This window comes from Danio rerio, chromosome 4, assembly GCF_049306965.1.
Source record: "Danio rerio strain Tuebingen ecotype United States chromosome 4, GRCz12tu, whole genome shotgun sequence".
Lineage (NCBI taxonomy): Eukaryota > Metazoa > Chordata > Actinopteri > Cypriniformes > Danionidae > Danio > Danio rerio.
In genome coordinates, this window is record NC_133179.1 from 24,153,389 (window position 1) to 24,172,356 (window position 18,968).

The following is an 18,968-nucleotide window of genomic DNA, read 5'->3' on the forward strand; positions in this document are numbered from 1 at the left end:
TTAGGACACTGATGCATGCCTTTAGAGTAGTCTATTGTGAAATGTAATTTGTTCAGGCTATACTGAAAAGAAATATTTGGTCGCAGTCATCTGTTAAGAGCAAATAAATTTGACTGCAATGTTAACTTTAGGTTTGTATAAATAATGCTGGAAGAAAACTTTTACTACTTTGCATCTTTATATTGTTGTTTGTTAAATATAATTGCTCAATAATGACATTTGATATAAAAGTGTGATTGGTGGTTGATGTTACATTTTTTTTAACCATTAGATGGCAACATACACCTTAAATTAATTAGTCATTTAGTTCAAGCTGAGTCATCCGCTTTGGATGTTATCACTCGATTGAATGGGCGTTATAAGTGGTTATCAACTGATAGATATAGGCCAGCTTTTATCAGCTATCCACATGGTCAATCAGCTATACTAATAGAGAAGACTTCAGATCCAGATCTGTTTTACATTACTGTGACGGTTGGGTTTAGGGTTTGGAGTTGGGGTAGATGTTAATTTAACACAATTAATAGGAAATTTAGTAAATAATATAAATAATTCTCACTAACTTTCAGCCACAGTCATATGTGATCTATAGCTGATTAACCATGTGAAATCTTTAAAGCTTATATAAATATTATAACCACAAGCATGAGGACAAAAAAATAATGTAAATAATACTAAATAATATTAATAAAATAATAATAATAATATAATACAAGATATCACAGTTTTACTCCTATAGTGTGTTGTGTTCCACAATGTGACAGAGATAACACAGCACACACTAGATCACACACACTATCAGATTTTCAACTAGACCTTAGGATGACCATGGAGGAAGATTAAGATCAACATGTTGATTATTTGCTATTCACGATTGAAGGGCCTCTGATATTCTACTGAGCAGATTTGATCACTCGTCACACACCTTACACCACGGGAGAACCTAACAAGTTCAACCAGCACAATCAGAAAATTAAATAGGATTAAAAATCTAATGTTTTTTCATGTATAATAAATATCATAATATATTTAGGTGAAGGGAGTGAACAGAGTGATAGTGTATTAAATCCCAAATACCCCCTCTACATGTATCTCCTGATGAAAAACTTCTAAATGAAAGGAACTGAACATTTAATTTGCAACCAATAGTAATATGACACTTAATCTCATACCTTGCTCATTCATAATTAGTTTTTATTTGAAATAGACAAATTGTTTTAATGTTAATCCATTATTAATGGGAGCTCAATCAAATCCTAGATATCACATGATGTAGAGTTGTCCTTACTGTATCTAAAATGCATTGATTGCATTTTGAGCCAAAATCAGATATAGCAGAACAGCAAGACACAAGACACTTGTTAATCATATTTCCCCCCAAATGTCTGTTTTCTTGAAGTCAGTGTATCAGTGACACAGCAGACGCAGATCAGCTGTTTAAACGCCTCCTCCTCCAACAGTTCGACTCTGAAAGCTTTCATATGCCAATGAGAACAGAAGCAGCTCAACCTCTGGCGCTGTTAAATCCACATCTTATACTCAGTCGGAGGAAGAGGAACTGTTGAAAGCTGTAACATGATTATCCGGCGGGCTGCTGTGTGTCTTATTTGCATGTTTGGTGAATGTGTCTGAAAGCAGTCTTAGAGTTTAAGAGGGAAGCTGCGATCTTTGTGGCCACTAATATTACATCTGCAGGGACGTGGTGGAAGAATATGCTTTAATGATGAACAGAAAGTCAGACGCTTCACTGATAATGAGAAATCCCCATTAGGATTGTACATTCACACACGATTAATGTTTTACCTTTACAGAGATGAAGATGGAGTGACGAGCTCATTCAAGAGACAAAGAACAATGAAAAAAGCAACGCAAAGGTGAGAGACTGAAAGAGCTGCTCTAATAAATTACTTTAGCGAGTAAATCAGAATCAGCCAGTGCAGGTTTAATTGGCCATTTTTAATGCGCTTTATGGATGAGAAACTTGATGCTCTTTTAATTGGGCTTTTATACAGACTCTTGCTGCTATTAGAGAAAGACAGAAGTACAGTACCATGGATTGAGATGTTTACCAAGCATGAACCAAAGGATCTTGACACCTCATTGGCCACATCCAGTTGTATGGGTAAGTTAATATGATTATCTATTAGTAAATAATGTAAAATTTTGGGTGAGTAAAACAGAAAGTCTGAACAAATGAGTTACCTACAGTCATTAAGATGATATTTAACAAATATTACCGAAATATCGCAGGATTTGTGTATAAAGTACTTAATGGCATGTGATTGCTTAACTAAAAAAATTAAAATAAAGTAAATAAATAAACAACAGAAAAAGCCATAGCAGAGTAACACACACAGTTGTTTTAAATGAATTGGTTGATTAAATAATTCAATGACTTACTCATAATTATTACTAAATTGTGTATGATCGATTTAACGTATGAAGCTGATTGGTTGATTCTTGTCATGCGACGTGGTGTGCTTATGGCATTTGAAAAAAGTTGAGAACTGAAACTATAAAGTTGAGTACATGTGCAATTAAGTAGAACTGGCAAAATGTCTAATACACATAATGAGCTGCCTTGTTTTGTAGCACCGGATATACAAAAGATGTATAAAAGTTCTTGAATCCCATTGACATCCACAATATTTTGGTATTGCCATAAGTCTGCTATTTAAAACAAAGCAAGAGCACTAGATAGTATGCATATGTTTGAAAGAGTGTGCAACTCTGTATCGCGCAATTTGCTCAGGTCACTTTTTTGGCTTTTATGTGAACACTTTGTTTGATTTAATTCTTACAGAAACAAAAAGTGTCCATGTAAGTGTACCCTAGTAATTTCGGCTATATAGGGTACCACTCATGTATCTCCAAGAATAACAAAGTGGTGTGATGTACTAGTATTCCACATCCATACGTCAACTGTTTCCAAAATTCTCCACCAGACAAGTTGAACTAAAGAACATGGATCAGTTTGTTTAACAATCAAGTAAATCATTCAATAGAAATAAAGGGCTCTATTTTGACGATCTAGGTGCAAAGTCCAAAGCTCAGGGCGCAAAAGCATTAAGGATGTGTCAGAATCCTCTTTTGCTATTATATTAAGGATATTAAGGACAGAAAAATATACTTTGCGCCACAGCGCATGGTCTAGCAGGGTTGAGCTTATTCTCTCAGTAAATTATAGGTGTGTTTTGCGAATAAAACCAATCAGAGTCTCATCTTCCAATCCCTTTAAGTGTCAGTTGTGTTGTGCCATGGCACATGTGCTATTTACATGGCGGACTTTGTAAGTAGAAAAACGGAACGCTTTACTAGTGGGAAAACAGTTAAACAGACCATCTGCAGCGCGAGAATGAGAGAATGTGCCTCCTTATTCTTTACTTTCAGTTTCACTCTTTCGTGGATAAGGAAATGTGTTGTACGCACAGACATCCAGTAGCCTAGATAATTAAATTGGTTTGTTAAGCGCAAAGATTTGTTTCAAAACTATTTCTAAATTCTGTTCTAATTTCCAGCAAACGAATAAATGAACAGTAATAACGAAGTGTGGTCAAGTTATATCCAAACACATATGCAAAGCCCCTATGGTCTAAAACCTGACAAGTGGACAAATCTTAGTTTGTTTTCAATAAAACTAATAAAATATAAATATACATATAATAAATAATACTGGTAATAATAATAACATTATAAAAAAAGCAAATTGTCATGAATAAACTGAAAAAGCCCCATGAGATGAAGAAGGCATGAAAGCAGGGGTTTTTATATTTATGTAGAAAATAATAATTTTTGTATTATTGTAATTCTTTAATTCTTTTTCATTTGTAAAGATATTTGCATATTGCTTTACATCCTGTGTGTATTAAGCAATGTGTAAGTGATGCGCACAACTAACGTGCTCTGCACTAGACTTTAAACTTGCTCTGAGCTGGGCTTTTGTGCAGTCTGTTTTTGTTCTTCAAAATAGCAACGCACCAGCAATGCACCTTAACACACCTCCTTTTTTAGAGCAGAATGCCTATGGGCGCAATTATGAGCACAAATGCATTTGCTATTCAAACAGCTTGCTGCAAAACCTCAAAATGATTCTTGCGTCCATCTGAAACCAGCAAACAATAATTGCGTCGTGCCTTGCGCCACATTGCGACGGGTGTATGATAGGGCCCAATGACTTTGTGTAAATCGCTGCAAATAGCTGTAAAGAGATCACGTGTGAACTTGCAGCTTGTTCCTGCAATTTTCCAGAAAGACAAGTTACATTACCAGCCTATTGACGGAACTCTGCTGTGCTGGATTGCAAAAGGAAAATTAGTGGTATGAAGATGTATACGTTCAGAATATACAGACATGTGGGCCAAATAGAACACTCTGATGCTGATGATGCATTCGCTCTGTCCTGTTTATGAAAATAAAAGCCTTTAAATCTGTTTTTTAGTTTACACCCCAACTGAGTACACCCCATTTTGAAATTGAATATTTTTATCCATTTCTCAGTGAATGTAGGCAATGTATTTTGGTGCATTTAAACAAAACAGATTTCCTAAACAGATATATTTATTTAAATTGCATTTTAGTCACCAAACATATTTAGAAAATGAAAGAAAATGCAATTAAATTCAAGCAAAATATGGCAAAACAAATTACAAACAAAAAAATTTCCTCTAAATGTTTTCCTCTTTTTAAAATGTGTAATTAATATTATTTCTGTAACATAAAATTTGAGTTTACTAGTTTTTGGACCGTTATGTAAGATATTTTGTTAGATTAGCTCCCGATTTGGCTTCAGTACTGACTAATCCAATGCATATGCACAAATATAATATTGTATAGCTTCCTATTAATAATATGAATTTAAAAGAGAGATTTGTGAGGGGTGAACGTATATATGCTAAGCACTGTTATGTTGTTTCTTAGTGCCATCTGTGGAAACATTGATAAAATACTTAGATAAACCACTGTGAGTTTAACTGCAAGCACTGCATTCTGCTGTGTGACCAACCAACCATCAACCTTCTTCTTTTCACAAATATAAGAGCAGTCTTTTAGAGGTCATATATGCTCAAATTACTCTTGGAATGGATATGTGAATGATGCTTTTATGGGAGAATTATGTAATGTTGTTGCCTTTGTGAATAGAAATTTACCAGTAATGCCGTTACAGTAATTTTATAGCAATTTACCCTTATTATGTAAAAGGGGCTAATGGATCACTCTTAAAAACATATTACCCTACAGGGTTAATAATGTAACCTGCAGGAGTCTCATGGTTGCATTTTTGTGGAAAAAATCAGCTGTTTTAAGTACCTCTTTTATAATGGTTGCGGTAATTTTAAACTGATATTCTCACAGACCTGATTTTTCTGCAAAATTGAGATAATCTTTTTGTGCTGTTCATGTAAGTCATTATACCTTGATAGGTGACCTGTAGTTGATATACTGTATAAAAGCTCCACTATCTTGAACTGATCAGGTTCTTGGTATCTTGAACTGAGATGCAACATTGCAGAAATCTTTATGATGATGCAAAGTTAGATTAATTCAATCCTTCCTGTCATTCACTGCCATGTGTCTGCTATTAAAAGATGCTGAAAGGAAGATAAAGGGACCAAACAGAGGGGGAGTGCAGACCGGGACACAGTAAACGGTGGGAGACACAGAAATATGAGTGTCTGGAAAACAGTGAGATCAAAATAAACAAACAGCTTGTTTTTCCGGGGAGCAGAACCTCCACTAGCTTTACTAAAGCAATTATTCATCACGTTTCTCACACCTCCGTCTGTTTCACACACACACAGCCTGAGGTTTAGTTCCGAACATTCAGGTGTATCTGAGGGTCTGTATTAATACCTGAGCCGCTCTTTGAGGCTGTTTTAGGACGAGTCATCTTAGGTAAGACAGGAAGTGAGACAGAGGGAGGCAGGAAGAAGTGAACATGAGGTTTTGCTCACAGCAGGGCTCCGTCTGTCAGAACACACCTGCTCCCATTCAACACAGACACATTTTTACTTTAAAAGGTTTAGCTAGACAATGTTTGTATAAAGATAGGAAGAATAAAAAAAAGGAAAACTTCTTCATAGTTTACTTTCCTACTGCTTTTAGTTAATTTATTATTATTATTATTATTATCATCATCATCATCATCATCATCAAAGCCGTTAAACAACAAGAACGATGTTCAGTTATAAATATGCATATTCGTCTAAACTATATTAGCATTATTTTGGGAAATATCAAACAGCTGGACATGCAGGGTGCTTTCAAATACATATATAAACACAAACATGAGTATCTGTACTTCTACTTGAGTAAAGGATTTGTGTACTTTTGCCATCTCTGCATGACATGTTCACCAGTATCAAAAGGTCCATAAAGACGTGGATGAATGAGTTTGGTGTGGATGAACTTGACTGGCCTGTACAAAGTCCTGACCTTAATCTCAAAAAACACCTTTGGGAGGAATTAGAGCAGAGACTGTGAGCCAGGGCTTTTCAAACAACATCAGTAGGTGATCTTACAAATGCTCTTCTAGAAGAATGGTCAAAAGTTCCCAAAAACACACTTATAAACCTTGTGGAAAACTTTCTCAGAGGAGATGAAGCTGTTCTAGATGCAAAAGGTTAACCAACTCTATTTTAAACCTTATGGATTAAGAATGGAATGCCTTAAAAACTAATGTGCATGTAAAGGCTGATGCCCAATAGTGTATCTATTTATTAGACCCAGTGGTGCCAGATTGGGCTGTTTTAAATTTGATTGTGCGGGTAAGAAATGGCATAGGCAGGTTGACAAAATTTGGGCAGTTTTGAAAAGTAAATGTTTTGTGCAAATTAGTTAACAAAACAAAACTGTGCTCCTACTCCATTTAGATAGTAGTGACCAGTGCATATCGTAAACTACGTGGCCCCACCTGCAAGAGGAGGTGAGGGAAAGTTGTATTAAAATCTGACTCTGGACAAATCTGACTCCCCTTCGTGTGCACACGCATCACTGCAGTCAAACTCACAGCAGTTTATCATGACACTATTATCAATTTTTCCCGCAATTAACAGCAAGAACAAATATAAAAGCGTTGTCTGATTGACAAGCAGCACCTAAATATGTTCAAAATAATTTAAATGCCAAATGTGCTGAATTCTTACCCCATTTCGAAAGTAAAACACACTCTAATAGGTAGTGTAAGCAACACAACAATTTGTACAGTGTGTGGGTGAGAGGGGGCAGTGTTATAGATGTGATCCGGTTATGCCGTGGTTCTGTTGGTTGCTGTATGGTTAAAAATTATGACAGTTAAAGTTACCAGGTTAATTTCAATTTAAATAATTTTAATTAAGCAAAAATGTTAAAACAATATTTGCGGCTTTTTTGTGCATTTTTGACAGCTTTTGGACTAGAAAACATCTGCTATATCTGGCAACACTGGTCAGACCATTCAAGTCTGTATATACTCTAAAGTCTGTATGGCTGTTTTCTCCTTTATTTGGTGTACTGTAGGTCCGTGTTTTCTTTTCACCAAGTACAAATAGTGAGATAGCTTTGAAAGTAATCACACATGTCTTCTTACAAAGGCCTAATTTAAGCCATCTTATATGTGCAAATATATGTACACGATTTGATTTATTACTTAAGAGTTTGTTCAGATCAATAACTGTGAGGCTGTTGTTTGCTTAAGTGCAGAACATACTGTATGAACATATTTGGCTTAATCTCTGTTAGCACAACACGTTGTTAGCAAATATCACCTTGAAACTAGAGCATGTTCCTCCCCACTGGCATAGACATTCCCATTTATAATATACTGTAGTTACTGGACACACATTACTATCAGCCTATTAATAACTCCACAATTACACTGTATTGGTCTCAGAGGAACCAGCGCTCTGAGAGGAACCAACGCTAAACCTCAAACCACTGGAAAGACTTAATGAAGTTTCCTCATTGAATTACTACTCTTAATGACCATCAAGGAGTCTGCGTTTGAAGTAGTTGTCCATGAATATGAGCAGCCCTAGTTCTTTTGATGCTCTGTGTGTAAACCCTGTTCATTAGCAACCTGCTTATTCACCCTTAGTACACTGAAAATATGCAGTGAGGAATGAAACGACACATGAACTTACACTATTTACCCTAAATTTCTTTATCTGAAAGAGCTATTGCTGTACAAAGACACGAATCATTACTGTACATACCATTGCATATGATGTCAGTTAACTTTATACCAGCATTTAAAGTTCTCTATATAATCATAGTATCTTTACAAAATCTGCATCGTTAGAAACATTCATGAATCTAGATTCAACATCTGACTATTTTAGAGCAATATAATACTAATAATGTAATAGTATAGCTTACGGAAACAGAAATAGTCGATAGAAATAGTCTTCTCTCAAAGAAGCTAAATAGTTCCCACTAGCACAGATAAAGCAACAATACACTTGCAGTCAAACATTAGCAAGGTCAGAACTTCAGGCTTTAAACACTTTAGCTGTTAATGCTATAAGCTCCATCTTCTATCTCTGTTTTATAGCTCAGATAAGAGTTAAACTGGCCTGAATGCAGTGCTGGGCTCTTTTAGCATGAGTCTGTTGAAGTGATGTGACGTGATAAAGGTCTGTAGGGACGACTGTCAGAGCAGCTGTTCACTTTCACAAACTCTACCCTCATATACGTGCTGTTTCACCTTTAACAGCTCTACAGGATTACAGTATTGACAGAACATTTATCAATGGATTAAACACAATAAGAAATACATGAAAGTACACTCAACAGAGTATCTGAGTGTGTGAAGTGTGCTTCTCTTCCTACTTGACATTTAGATGTTTCAATCCTTTCTTGTAGTGCAATTCCCAATAATCTTTCTTTTGATATTCCAGAGTGTTCTAGCCTGCTTTAGTTGTTGTTTTTAAGTCTGTGCTTAATCAGAAACTATTTTGGTTACATTTCTCTTATTGGAATGATTGTTTTTTGATTATTTGCATCATTTAAAAAACATTTAGTTCAAATATATACATACTTGGCTTATTAGCATATACACACTACCTGACAAAAGTTTAGTCATCCCAGTTGTAAGGGCAACAAAAAATAACTTTTAGTTGATCATTTGGAAAGTGGCAGAATGTCGATTTTTCAGATAAATAATTTGTTGAACTGCATCCCAATCATCACAAATTCTGCAGAAGACCTATTGGAACCCACATAAACCCAAGATTCTGAAAGAAATCAGTCAAGTTTGGTGAAGGAAAAATCATGGTTTGGGGTTACATTTAGTATAAGGGGCATGCAAGAGATCTGCAGAGTGGATGGCAACTTCAACAGCCTGAGGTATCAAGACATTTGTGCTGCCCATTACATTACAAACCACAGGAGAGGGCAAATTCTTCAGCAGGATAGCGCTCCTCCTCATACTTCAGCCCCCATATCAAAGTTCCTGATAGCAAAGAAGGTCAAGGTGCTCCAGGATTGACTAGCCCAGTTACCAGACATGAACATTATTAAGCTTGTCAGGGGTAGGATGAAGGTAAGATGAATTTTGGGATTCCTGCAAGAACGCTTTCTTTGCCATTCCAGATGACTTTATTAAGAAGTTATTTGAGTCATTGCAGAGATGTATGGATGCAGTTGGCCAAGCTTATGAGAGCCTGACTTTATATTCTATATTGTACATTATTTCTGTTAAGGGACAAGATTTTGGTCTTAGCAAAGTCAGACCTTACTGTCCTAATTAAATAATTAAAAATCAAGGCATGATCATATTTTATTTTGATAAAATAAGCGTAATCTAGAGGCCGTTGTCTTTCATATAAACCACTTCTGATAGCAAATGATCAACTAAAAGTCAAGTTATTATTTGTTGTTGGTGGATTGGTGACTAGACTTTTTTCAGGTAGTGTACATGATACAGAAAGTATATTTGGCCTACACTTGTATTTGATTGTGTGTCTGAAAAGTGTGATTAATTATAAAAGCAGTGAAAATGACTAACAAAAATGGTGCCACAAGTGCAGCTTACATAGGAGAACATACAATTCTTAAGGTCTGGCTTTGGCCAGTAAAGGGTTCAGTGTCAAAATGGGAAAAGCTGCCAGTTCAAATGAGTTTTCTGAAATACATTTGTGGTGATTCACTGTGAAATCACTTTTCCCAGTCAAACCACAAATATTCAACTGAGTTTATGACAAGTGAATTTGGAGGTCAAGGAATTAGGCAAAATTCACAAGTTCCTTGAACCACCCATTGTGATTCTGGCTGTCTGGCATGGCTATCAATGGAACACAGTAGCTATAAACAAGCAGCAATGATGTTCTGATCTAATAACTGTTGGGAAAATGGGCTCCAAATTGTCCCAAGAAAGCACTGCCTACAGCATAACACCACCACCACTGGTTATGTCCCCCCAATAGTACATCAGTTGCCATAGCATCTATCAACATATCCACAAGTGATCACTGATGAGATACAACATCCATCTTGATTTATGATAACAGGCCACTTCTAGTCATCCACAGACCAGTCTTGATGTTAGGTCGTTTCTAGTTATTGTTGGTGATGATAGCTACTTCAAGCTTGAGCCAACAGTTGCAGAGGCTTTTACTCTGAAGTCTGTGATGAACTGTGTGACACTTTGCCCTGGTCACCACTGTTGTAACTGCTGGTGATTTGTTGCAGTCATTAGCTCTGTTTCCTTCCACCTATTTGTATGTTCATTTTGGAGATGTGCATAAAAAATCAGTTGATGGAAACACCAAGATGCACATAAATTTTGAAAATGCACATAAAAAAATGGATGCGCATAAGTGAGTAGGATACATTTTATATATGATAAGAAAAAATGAGCATAAACTACAATGGAAACACTTTTACCGAAAAAAATCCCAGTATGCGCATTAAAAAAAAAGTCATGTGATTTTGTTATAAGAGATCATGTGATGGTCAAAATGTGTGTGAATAGACAAACCAGCAGGCTGAGCACATTGTAAAACATCTGAAATTATGTTTTGGTGATTCTAAAACTCCTTAAACTTTTCAGTATTAGTGTTGTTATATTATTAATTACCTCCAGAACTGTCAAGAGCGTCTGTGCTCCGTGTCTCACGTCTTCAAACGCCACCACACATTCAATGCATGTCATCATTGTCTCCTGTGGTGCAAATTATTTATTTAATAAGTAAAAGATACTTGCAAATTCTCCTACCTAAGCAAATTCTGTTTTTATTGTTGATATTTGGTGCTAGTTAATCAGGTAGTGATGATTTTGTTAACTCACTGAATGTAAACGCTGCTTTATTTACACGATATTCCACTTTTGCGCATAAACTTAATTCACATTGTTGGATGGAAACATAGCTTGTGTGAACAATGCAGGTCAGTCTCTTCTCTTTTCTGGAATCAATGAGCAGTTCAGTCATCCGCGTGTCAATTCCAATAGTATGTGCTCACTAGCAGAACATCAACAACTCACAAGGTGTGCCAATTTCAAGATTGAACTTCTGAGAACAAAACAACTATGGACTGATAATGTTAAACTTGTAATGTTATTTGTTTTAACTTAAACTTTTAATAAACTGTTAATTCATTTCTAATTCAGGCATTACATTGAAAGTGGTTTCTCTGTAATCTCACAAAAAGTGCCTATTTAGAGTAGTTTTCCACTGAATGATTATTTTTAAGAGGCAAGTTTACATGTAATGTAAAATGTAATGTAATGTGTATTTATATAGCGCATTTATTGTGTATGGCCATACACCCAAAGCGCTTCACAATCATGAGGGGGGGTCTCTCCACACCACCACCAGTGTGTAGCATCTACTTGGATGATGCGACGGCAGCCACAGGACAACGGCGCCAGTGCGCTCACCACACACCAGCTATTGGTGGAGTGGAGAGACAGTGTTAGAGCCAATTCGGTGGAAGGGGATGATTGGGAAGCCATGATCTTAAGGGCCGATAGAGGGACTTTGGCCAGGACACCGGGGTTACACCCCTGCTCTTTCACGAGAAGTGCCATGGGATTTTTAATGACCACAGAGAGTCAGGACCTCGGTTTAACGTCTCATCCGAAAGACGGCGCCCAGTGACAGTATAGTGTCCCCTTCACTTTTACTGGGGCATTAGGACTCACACAGACCACAGGTTGAGTGCCCCCTGCTGGCCTCACTAACACCACTTCCAACAGCAACCTAGTGTTCCCTAGTGGTCTCCCATCCAGGTACTGACCAGGCTCACCCCTGCTTAGCTTCAGTGAGTAACCGGTCTTGGGCTGCAGGGTGACATGGCTGTGGCTATGTGGCTGTGGCTGTGGCTATGTGGCTACATGCTCCTATTTGTCTATGATGTCACTGATTCATGAACATATGCTCTAAATTGCTACCACACCTTGTTAAGACAAAATTTGATGTTGGATTTTGATCATTTGATCTTGTCTGAGTTTATAGCAGGTTTAGAGAGTTTCATCTGCTTTTTTCATGTGGATTTTTTTTTTTGTTTCTAGCGGTTTCTGCTGAGGTAAATCATGAAGAATGATGAAATATTTCCAGACTTTAAAGTCTCTCCCCTGGAGATTATTAATCAGATTTATCTACCCACTTTGCTTTCTGTATTATTCTTTTAATAGACATTTCTTCATGTGGAGACTCAGTTTGCAGTTTGTCCTAATTGATGCAGTTTTGTTGGATAATTGGGCTACAAATTTCACTTCAGCATGAAATCTGAATCACACTGTTGGAATGAATTGCAAAACACCTCAAATTAACATTTTTATTTGAAACAAACGAAATATGTGCTCTTGAGACGTTGTCTTGCATTAATGACATGCTGTGAGTAGAAATGGTGATTAGCTGTAGCTGGGTTTGTTGTGTGGATTTCAGTTTGTGCTGCATGCGTCCACCTGGACCTCATATTACTCACATACTCTTGACTTTTAAAACTCTTGCAATATCACTTTTCTTTACTTCTTGCTGCACTGGGTTCAGACAGCACTGTATTTAACTCCCAATGCAGCATAGAGAAGTCAATACAAGGTCACGACTTCTGTTTTGCAGTTATTTAGTCTTAAAAAACACACTAAATCTACCAACAAAATCATCTTGTGAAATGTCCTGAGATAATGAACAGCAGAATATGAACCCTTATTTAACACTGACCTCATTAAAACCTCAGGAGAGTATGGGGCTGAATATGAGGCGAGAGGCTGTATTTGGGTTTGTATGTGTGTGTGTGTCTATGTGTGTGTGTTCACGGTAAAGTGGAGAGACTCGTTCTCGGTCCACAGCACCCCTTACGCCCTGCGGTCGACTCTCACATCTGAGCTCTTAACACAGGCAGCGGGGCAGAAGAGAGCGGTCCTTCATGAAGCCGCAGTGGAGCCTGAGGAGAAAAGCCTCCAGAGAGGGTCAAACAGATGCTCTCAGCTCCTCTCATTATCACACACTTCACTCCACCTCTCCATGACGCTCTCACACAGCGCTTTTTCCCTGCATTATTTCAAACTTTCTGCATTTCTGCATTTGCTCCTCTCGTCAAAACAACTGTTACTGTAATATTATTGATAATGATGTTTATAAGCAATTGACAACTTTAATAGTGAAGGTTACGTTTCTAAAAGGCTTTGTTTCCAATCATTAGCAGTAGAACTGGCGAATTCAGACTTCAGACTTGCTCTCTCATTGCTCTGGAGTCTTAATAGAGCACATACTGTACTGTAGCTGTTGCAATTATGCTAGTCTTTGGAATTTGGAGACTAAAAATAAAACACAACGAGCTATAAAATGTCATAGGAAGCTCTGATCATTTGGTCCTGTTTGATGACAATTCTTGGTACTATTTATGGTCAAATCCAAGCAAAGTCTGATAACAGAAGAAAAAGTTCAAATCTGAAACTTGAGTAGAGATTTGATTTCTGGGGATTTACTATAAGAGACTTATATGAGAAGCAGGAACGGATTAGTTCACCCAACAATGAAAATTATTTTATTAACTGCTCACCCTCATGTCGTTCCAAACCAGTGAGACATTCATTCATCTTGGGAACACAAATTAAGATGTTTTGGATGAAATCTGAGAGCTCTCTGACACTCTTTAAGTCTAATTCATACTTTCGCGTGATGCTGGATCGCGCATCTCTACTGACTGCACGAGCACCTCACAAAACGAGGCTTTTATACTTGACGCGATGACAGGGGGCGGTTAAAAGAAACCCACTGTAAAATCAGATGGATAAACCGAGAAGTAGGACGTTTCATATCAATAATATCAGTCAAGATTTTTTAACAAATTTTTTTTATAAATTACTTTAATGATTTAAAGATATTTTATACCCATTAAATAATTTTTTTATTCAAACTTTGACGCATCACTTGCCTTTGTTCATATCCCGGACAGTTCTACCTATTAAAGATGATTAAAATATTACTGACAACAGAACATGGGTTACTCTACAAATATATTTTTATTATGGAAATAATAAACCATTATCACCTATAAAGTGTGAAACTCCTGTTGCTGATCTATCTTGCACTGTAAACAAAGCAGCAACGAAACACTAGCCCATATAGTCATGCTGTTGAAAACATCTGTGACACGACTACTATGAAAATCTGTGTTTTGTGGAATATTTCCAATTTAAATTGCTCAGATCATCACTGTTTTGGAGGATTTGGGAAATCTCTTCAGTTCATCTCGAGGGTTTGGAACAACATGCGTAATCAATAACATAACTTTAATATAACTAACACTTTAAGTAGTGCTTGTAATTTAATTAATTTTTCCCTTTACACTCAATCATTGCTCAGACAAAAGTTATATAAAATCATGAAATTAAAGGGGTCTTGTTTGCTGTTTCTTGAATAGAAACATTTAAGAAACTTTTAGAAACATTCAAATGCTTTATGGGATTTTTTGGAATCGCATTGGAAGCTTTTTTTAAATGGTTTCGATGATTTTATGTCATTGAGTTCTGCATGAAATTTTCCCACAGCCATTTTTAGAGTCTGAAATCTTTTCATTTTGGCTTTTAGTTTTCTATAAGGATTTGTCTTCTCACAGTAACAGGTGTGTGTTACTCATCTAAAGTAATATGTTGTGCACTTCATAATTTATTTTTTTTTATTATTTAGCGGCCACATCATTTCCAGACTCAGCACCTGTGAGCATTCCTCACATTGACACATTCCCGGTCTCTCTGCGCTCAGCTCCCATCAAATTCCCGAGCTCATCCTGCTAACACAATCAATCGCAATTTCAGCCAGTGTGAGCCACTATAAGCGCTATTACGGCTCCAGCTGGAGCGTCCCGCTAGTATCAGCTCTCTCTAATGATATCTGCGGCCCGTTCTGCTCTTCCACAAATCACCGCTGCTGAAATGGAGAGAAGTCTTTAGAGGCGAGAGGCAATAACAGTGAGAAGTGGTCAAATTCAGGTGCTCACTACAAATCAGAGCGCCGCCCGAGCAGAACGAAGGGACACAAACATTTTTTTATTCTTTATCCTGTGAGCGTTTCTGGACCCGAGCAACGGCCGGGTGGAATTATTAGGACACAGATCAGTGAGCCTCAGACACTGTCCTGAAACACTCCAGCAGTTTTCTGCTCTCCATTTGCTATTCATCTTTAACAGTAATTGGAAGAGGAGGAAAGGCGAAGCTGCTTGTTATTCGACTTTTTGTCTCTCTGCTGACACTGGGAGCTACGCTGACGCCGGGATGGAATGTGAACGGCAGAAAGAGAAAAATATTCAAAGCCATGAACTTGCACTTTAATATGTGTGACTGTGAAATTATCAGCAGTGACTACTGGGAAGACACAGTATATTTACCAAAGCACCCAGGGACATGAAAAAAAAAAGAGTTCAGTGTCTTCCTGGAGTAAACTATTAAACTGCATCGTCAGGTGCTTCTTCAGTGACGTGTTTAGTCGAAAACACTCTAAATGACACAGGAAATCTATTGTAGCCATAATAAATGGTTGCTTTTCTTTTGGAACTTCCTGCAGATGTCCAAGAAAACAATGTGCCTTTTTTTCAAACCTGATAATAGGATGGAAACCATGTTAGTTTAAAAATGCAAGTTGAAGCAACATCATTGTTCGTTTGGCTGCTTCATTTTTCTCTTCCTCATGGCAGAGTGTTCCTTTCTTCTTTAATTCCTGCCAAGCTTGGGCTCGAGCCTAATTGAGCCCAAAACATTCATAAACTCAACACATTCCCTAAATGAAATGAGTAGAGGAACCCAGGGAGTGTCTGCGTTATTTGGAAAATTCATTTAAAATCTCAAAACGGAGCCAAATAATTGCACCAATGAGAGAAAAGACAGCTAGATTTTAAGTCAAGAAAAATGAGTGATGTTTGTCTAATTAGCTACTATGAAGGTAATGTGTATTGTGTACAGTGTTAGGAATTGGTAAAAGTTGCAATCTGTTTTCTAATCTTGGATTTAAGATAGAAATGTCTGCAGCTCTGACACGACCACCAAAACTGATCATGACCACTCTAGTCATTGTTTGTGTTTACATGTGTCCAGGGCTTAACATTAACACCTGCCAAATGCGGGTAGATTTCAGCTTTGGCAGGTTAGACAGTCACTCCCACTAGCCACTTTGGCTGGTTGAAAATAAATTTTAAATTGTAGTTTTCTTAAGAGCAGGGTTTGACTATAAGAATGACCCACTATGCGTGCAAATGTGATCTTAGAATCGAGAAACAGCACGACTAACAAAAAAATTACGTTCGCCCGAACAGATGAACACAGAATGAGAGGATGATCACTCACGCTAATGTGATGCGCGCGACTGGTTAAAGCGCGTGCGCGCTCCTGTTTCCTTGATTGAAGCAACCTTGCCTGGAATGCAACTGTGTTCGATTTTCTTTCATGTAAATCAGACATAAAGTTATTCTGTTGCACCCACAGTCTTGCTGTTTTCAAGAGCTCCAAATATGTCTTTTTGTAAGCAGCACCAGTTGCTTTCGGTTTGAACAGATTATAAATTGGCCTTAACCGTGTGATCATCCTTCCATTATCAGACAGTATGTTTTTCACCTGCTTTCTTTTGCCTATGGATAGTTTTGTTTAAATGGTTTAATTATCTTTTTTTTTACAACAACATTGCTTTAATATGAGATTAGCTCTCCTTTATGTGTAATTAACTGGTGATCTGAGAGACCTTTAGCGAGGACAGATTACTGTGCATATTTTTGATACATGACAATAATTATTTTTAAAAGTCAATTGTTTTTCTTTGTTTTTTTTTAAAGTAATGTTTTGTTAAATAAAAAGTATAGTATACAGCTATATATAGCTTGTTTTGACACATTTAAAATTTGTGGCTAATAAATAATTATTGTTTGGGGTGGCTTTGAAAAAGTCATGTGAAATAAAAACTGTTTGCAGTACAACACTATGAAACCATGACCCATTTACTCATACTTGACACACAAAACATGAAATGAATGTTAAGGCATATGGACAAAACACAAAATCTAAATCAAGTAATTTTAGCATGTCAAAGTCATGTTTATGCATATAAAAATATTTTCCCAACAACAAAATTGTGGCTAGTGAAAAAATGCAGAGTGGCTAGTAACGTTGGAAAACTACTAGCCACTGTGGCTGGTGATCAAAAAAGTTAATGTCAAGCCCTGCTTGTGTCAGAAGCTACTCTTTCTACTATACCTAAGGAAGCAATTTGTGTGTGTGTGAAAGATGTTACATCCTAGCTTTACAGGTATAATAAAAATACAAATCTAACTCTTTTGACTGCCCGCTCTGCCAAATGGTTGACCATGTTTAGACTGTTTTAAATAATGACTGTTAAAGTCATTTAAAGAGTGACTGTTTTAAATAATGGTTTACACACACAACATTGTTGATTTCCAAAAAAATCAAATCAATAATCCTGTTGCATTACTACACTTGATTTTATTTTTATTGTAAAAAGAAGAAAAAAACAAGAAAACATGTTAAATGAGAATCTGAAATATTTTATGGCATACCTCAAAAAAAATAAAGATGACTTGGTGGTCAATAATGTTTTATTTTAAATATATTATTTAAATAAACTATTCTTACACTTCATATTTAGTTTTTATTTTTCATAGTACTGTATATGCATTAATTCCGGTACTTTTACCATAAACCGACATAACCATTTGGTAGAGGCTACTATTTTATAAATTATGGGAGGTGTTGAAAATAAAAATGCATTGAAGTGTGTTAACTAGCGACATTAGGGGTTTAGAAATGCAATCCAAACATTTTTTTTCTTGGTGGGGTATAGTTAAAGGGTAAAACCAAATGAAACATAGGATGCCATATAGTTTGATAATATTCAATATATTATAAGTCAAGGATGTATTTTAAATTAATAAAACACAGCAAATATTTTATCATTTTATTCATAAATGGAAAATTGTATTAAAACTTATTAGCTGTGTAGGCTACAAGAAATCAGAGTAGGACGTAGCAAGAAACAAAATTAGTTTGCACAAACCAGTTAACATTTAGCCAATTTTTCTGTGGTAGATCCTCAAAAAAATTTGGCAAATGAACAAGCAAATAAGGTTTGAACAATCACATAGTTTTGCAACCCCTGTTGATTGACCCTTTTCTTCACAGTCAATGTTGAGGCCATCCACAAAGAGGTATCTGTTTAACTCACTGCTCTAGGGTTGTACTCTCTCTGCTGTGTCAAACAATTGCCAGACTAATTGGTGGTTCACTCCACTGTTATGACCCCTGATTAAGCAAGGGATAGGTCATATATATATATATATATATATATATATATATATATATATATATATATATATATATATATATATATATATATATATATATATATATATATATATATATATATATATAAGCATGAAACTGTATATTGCCCAGCTTTTCTGGCTACTTGCTGTCTGTTGTAAGTCCAAAATGAGCACAGCTTTACCATTTTGTCATGTTAATTGCCAACTGACGATTGCCACTGTCA

The 18,968-nt window shown here is 36.4% G+C and overlaps 1 protein-coding gene across 1 annotated transcript in view; it reads right to left on the reverse strand.

The window, feature by feature from the left end:
* Positions 1–18,968, reverse strand: part of trhde.2 (thyrotropin releasing hormone degrading enzyme, tandem duplicate 2) — a 211,446-nt gene that overhangs the window by 114,354 nt on the left and 78,124 nt on the right. The gene's annotated exons all lie outside the window — the stretch shown is intronic.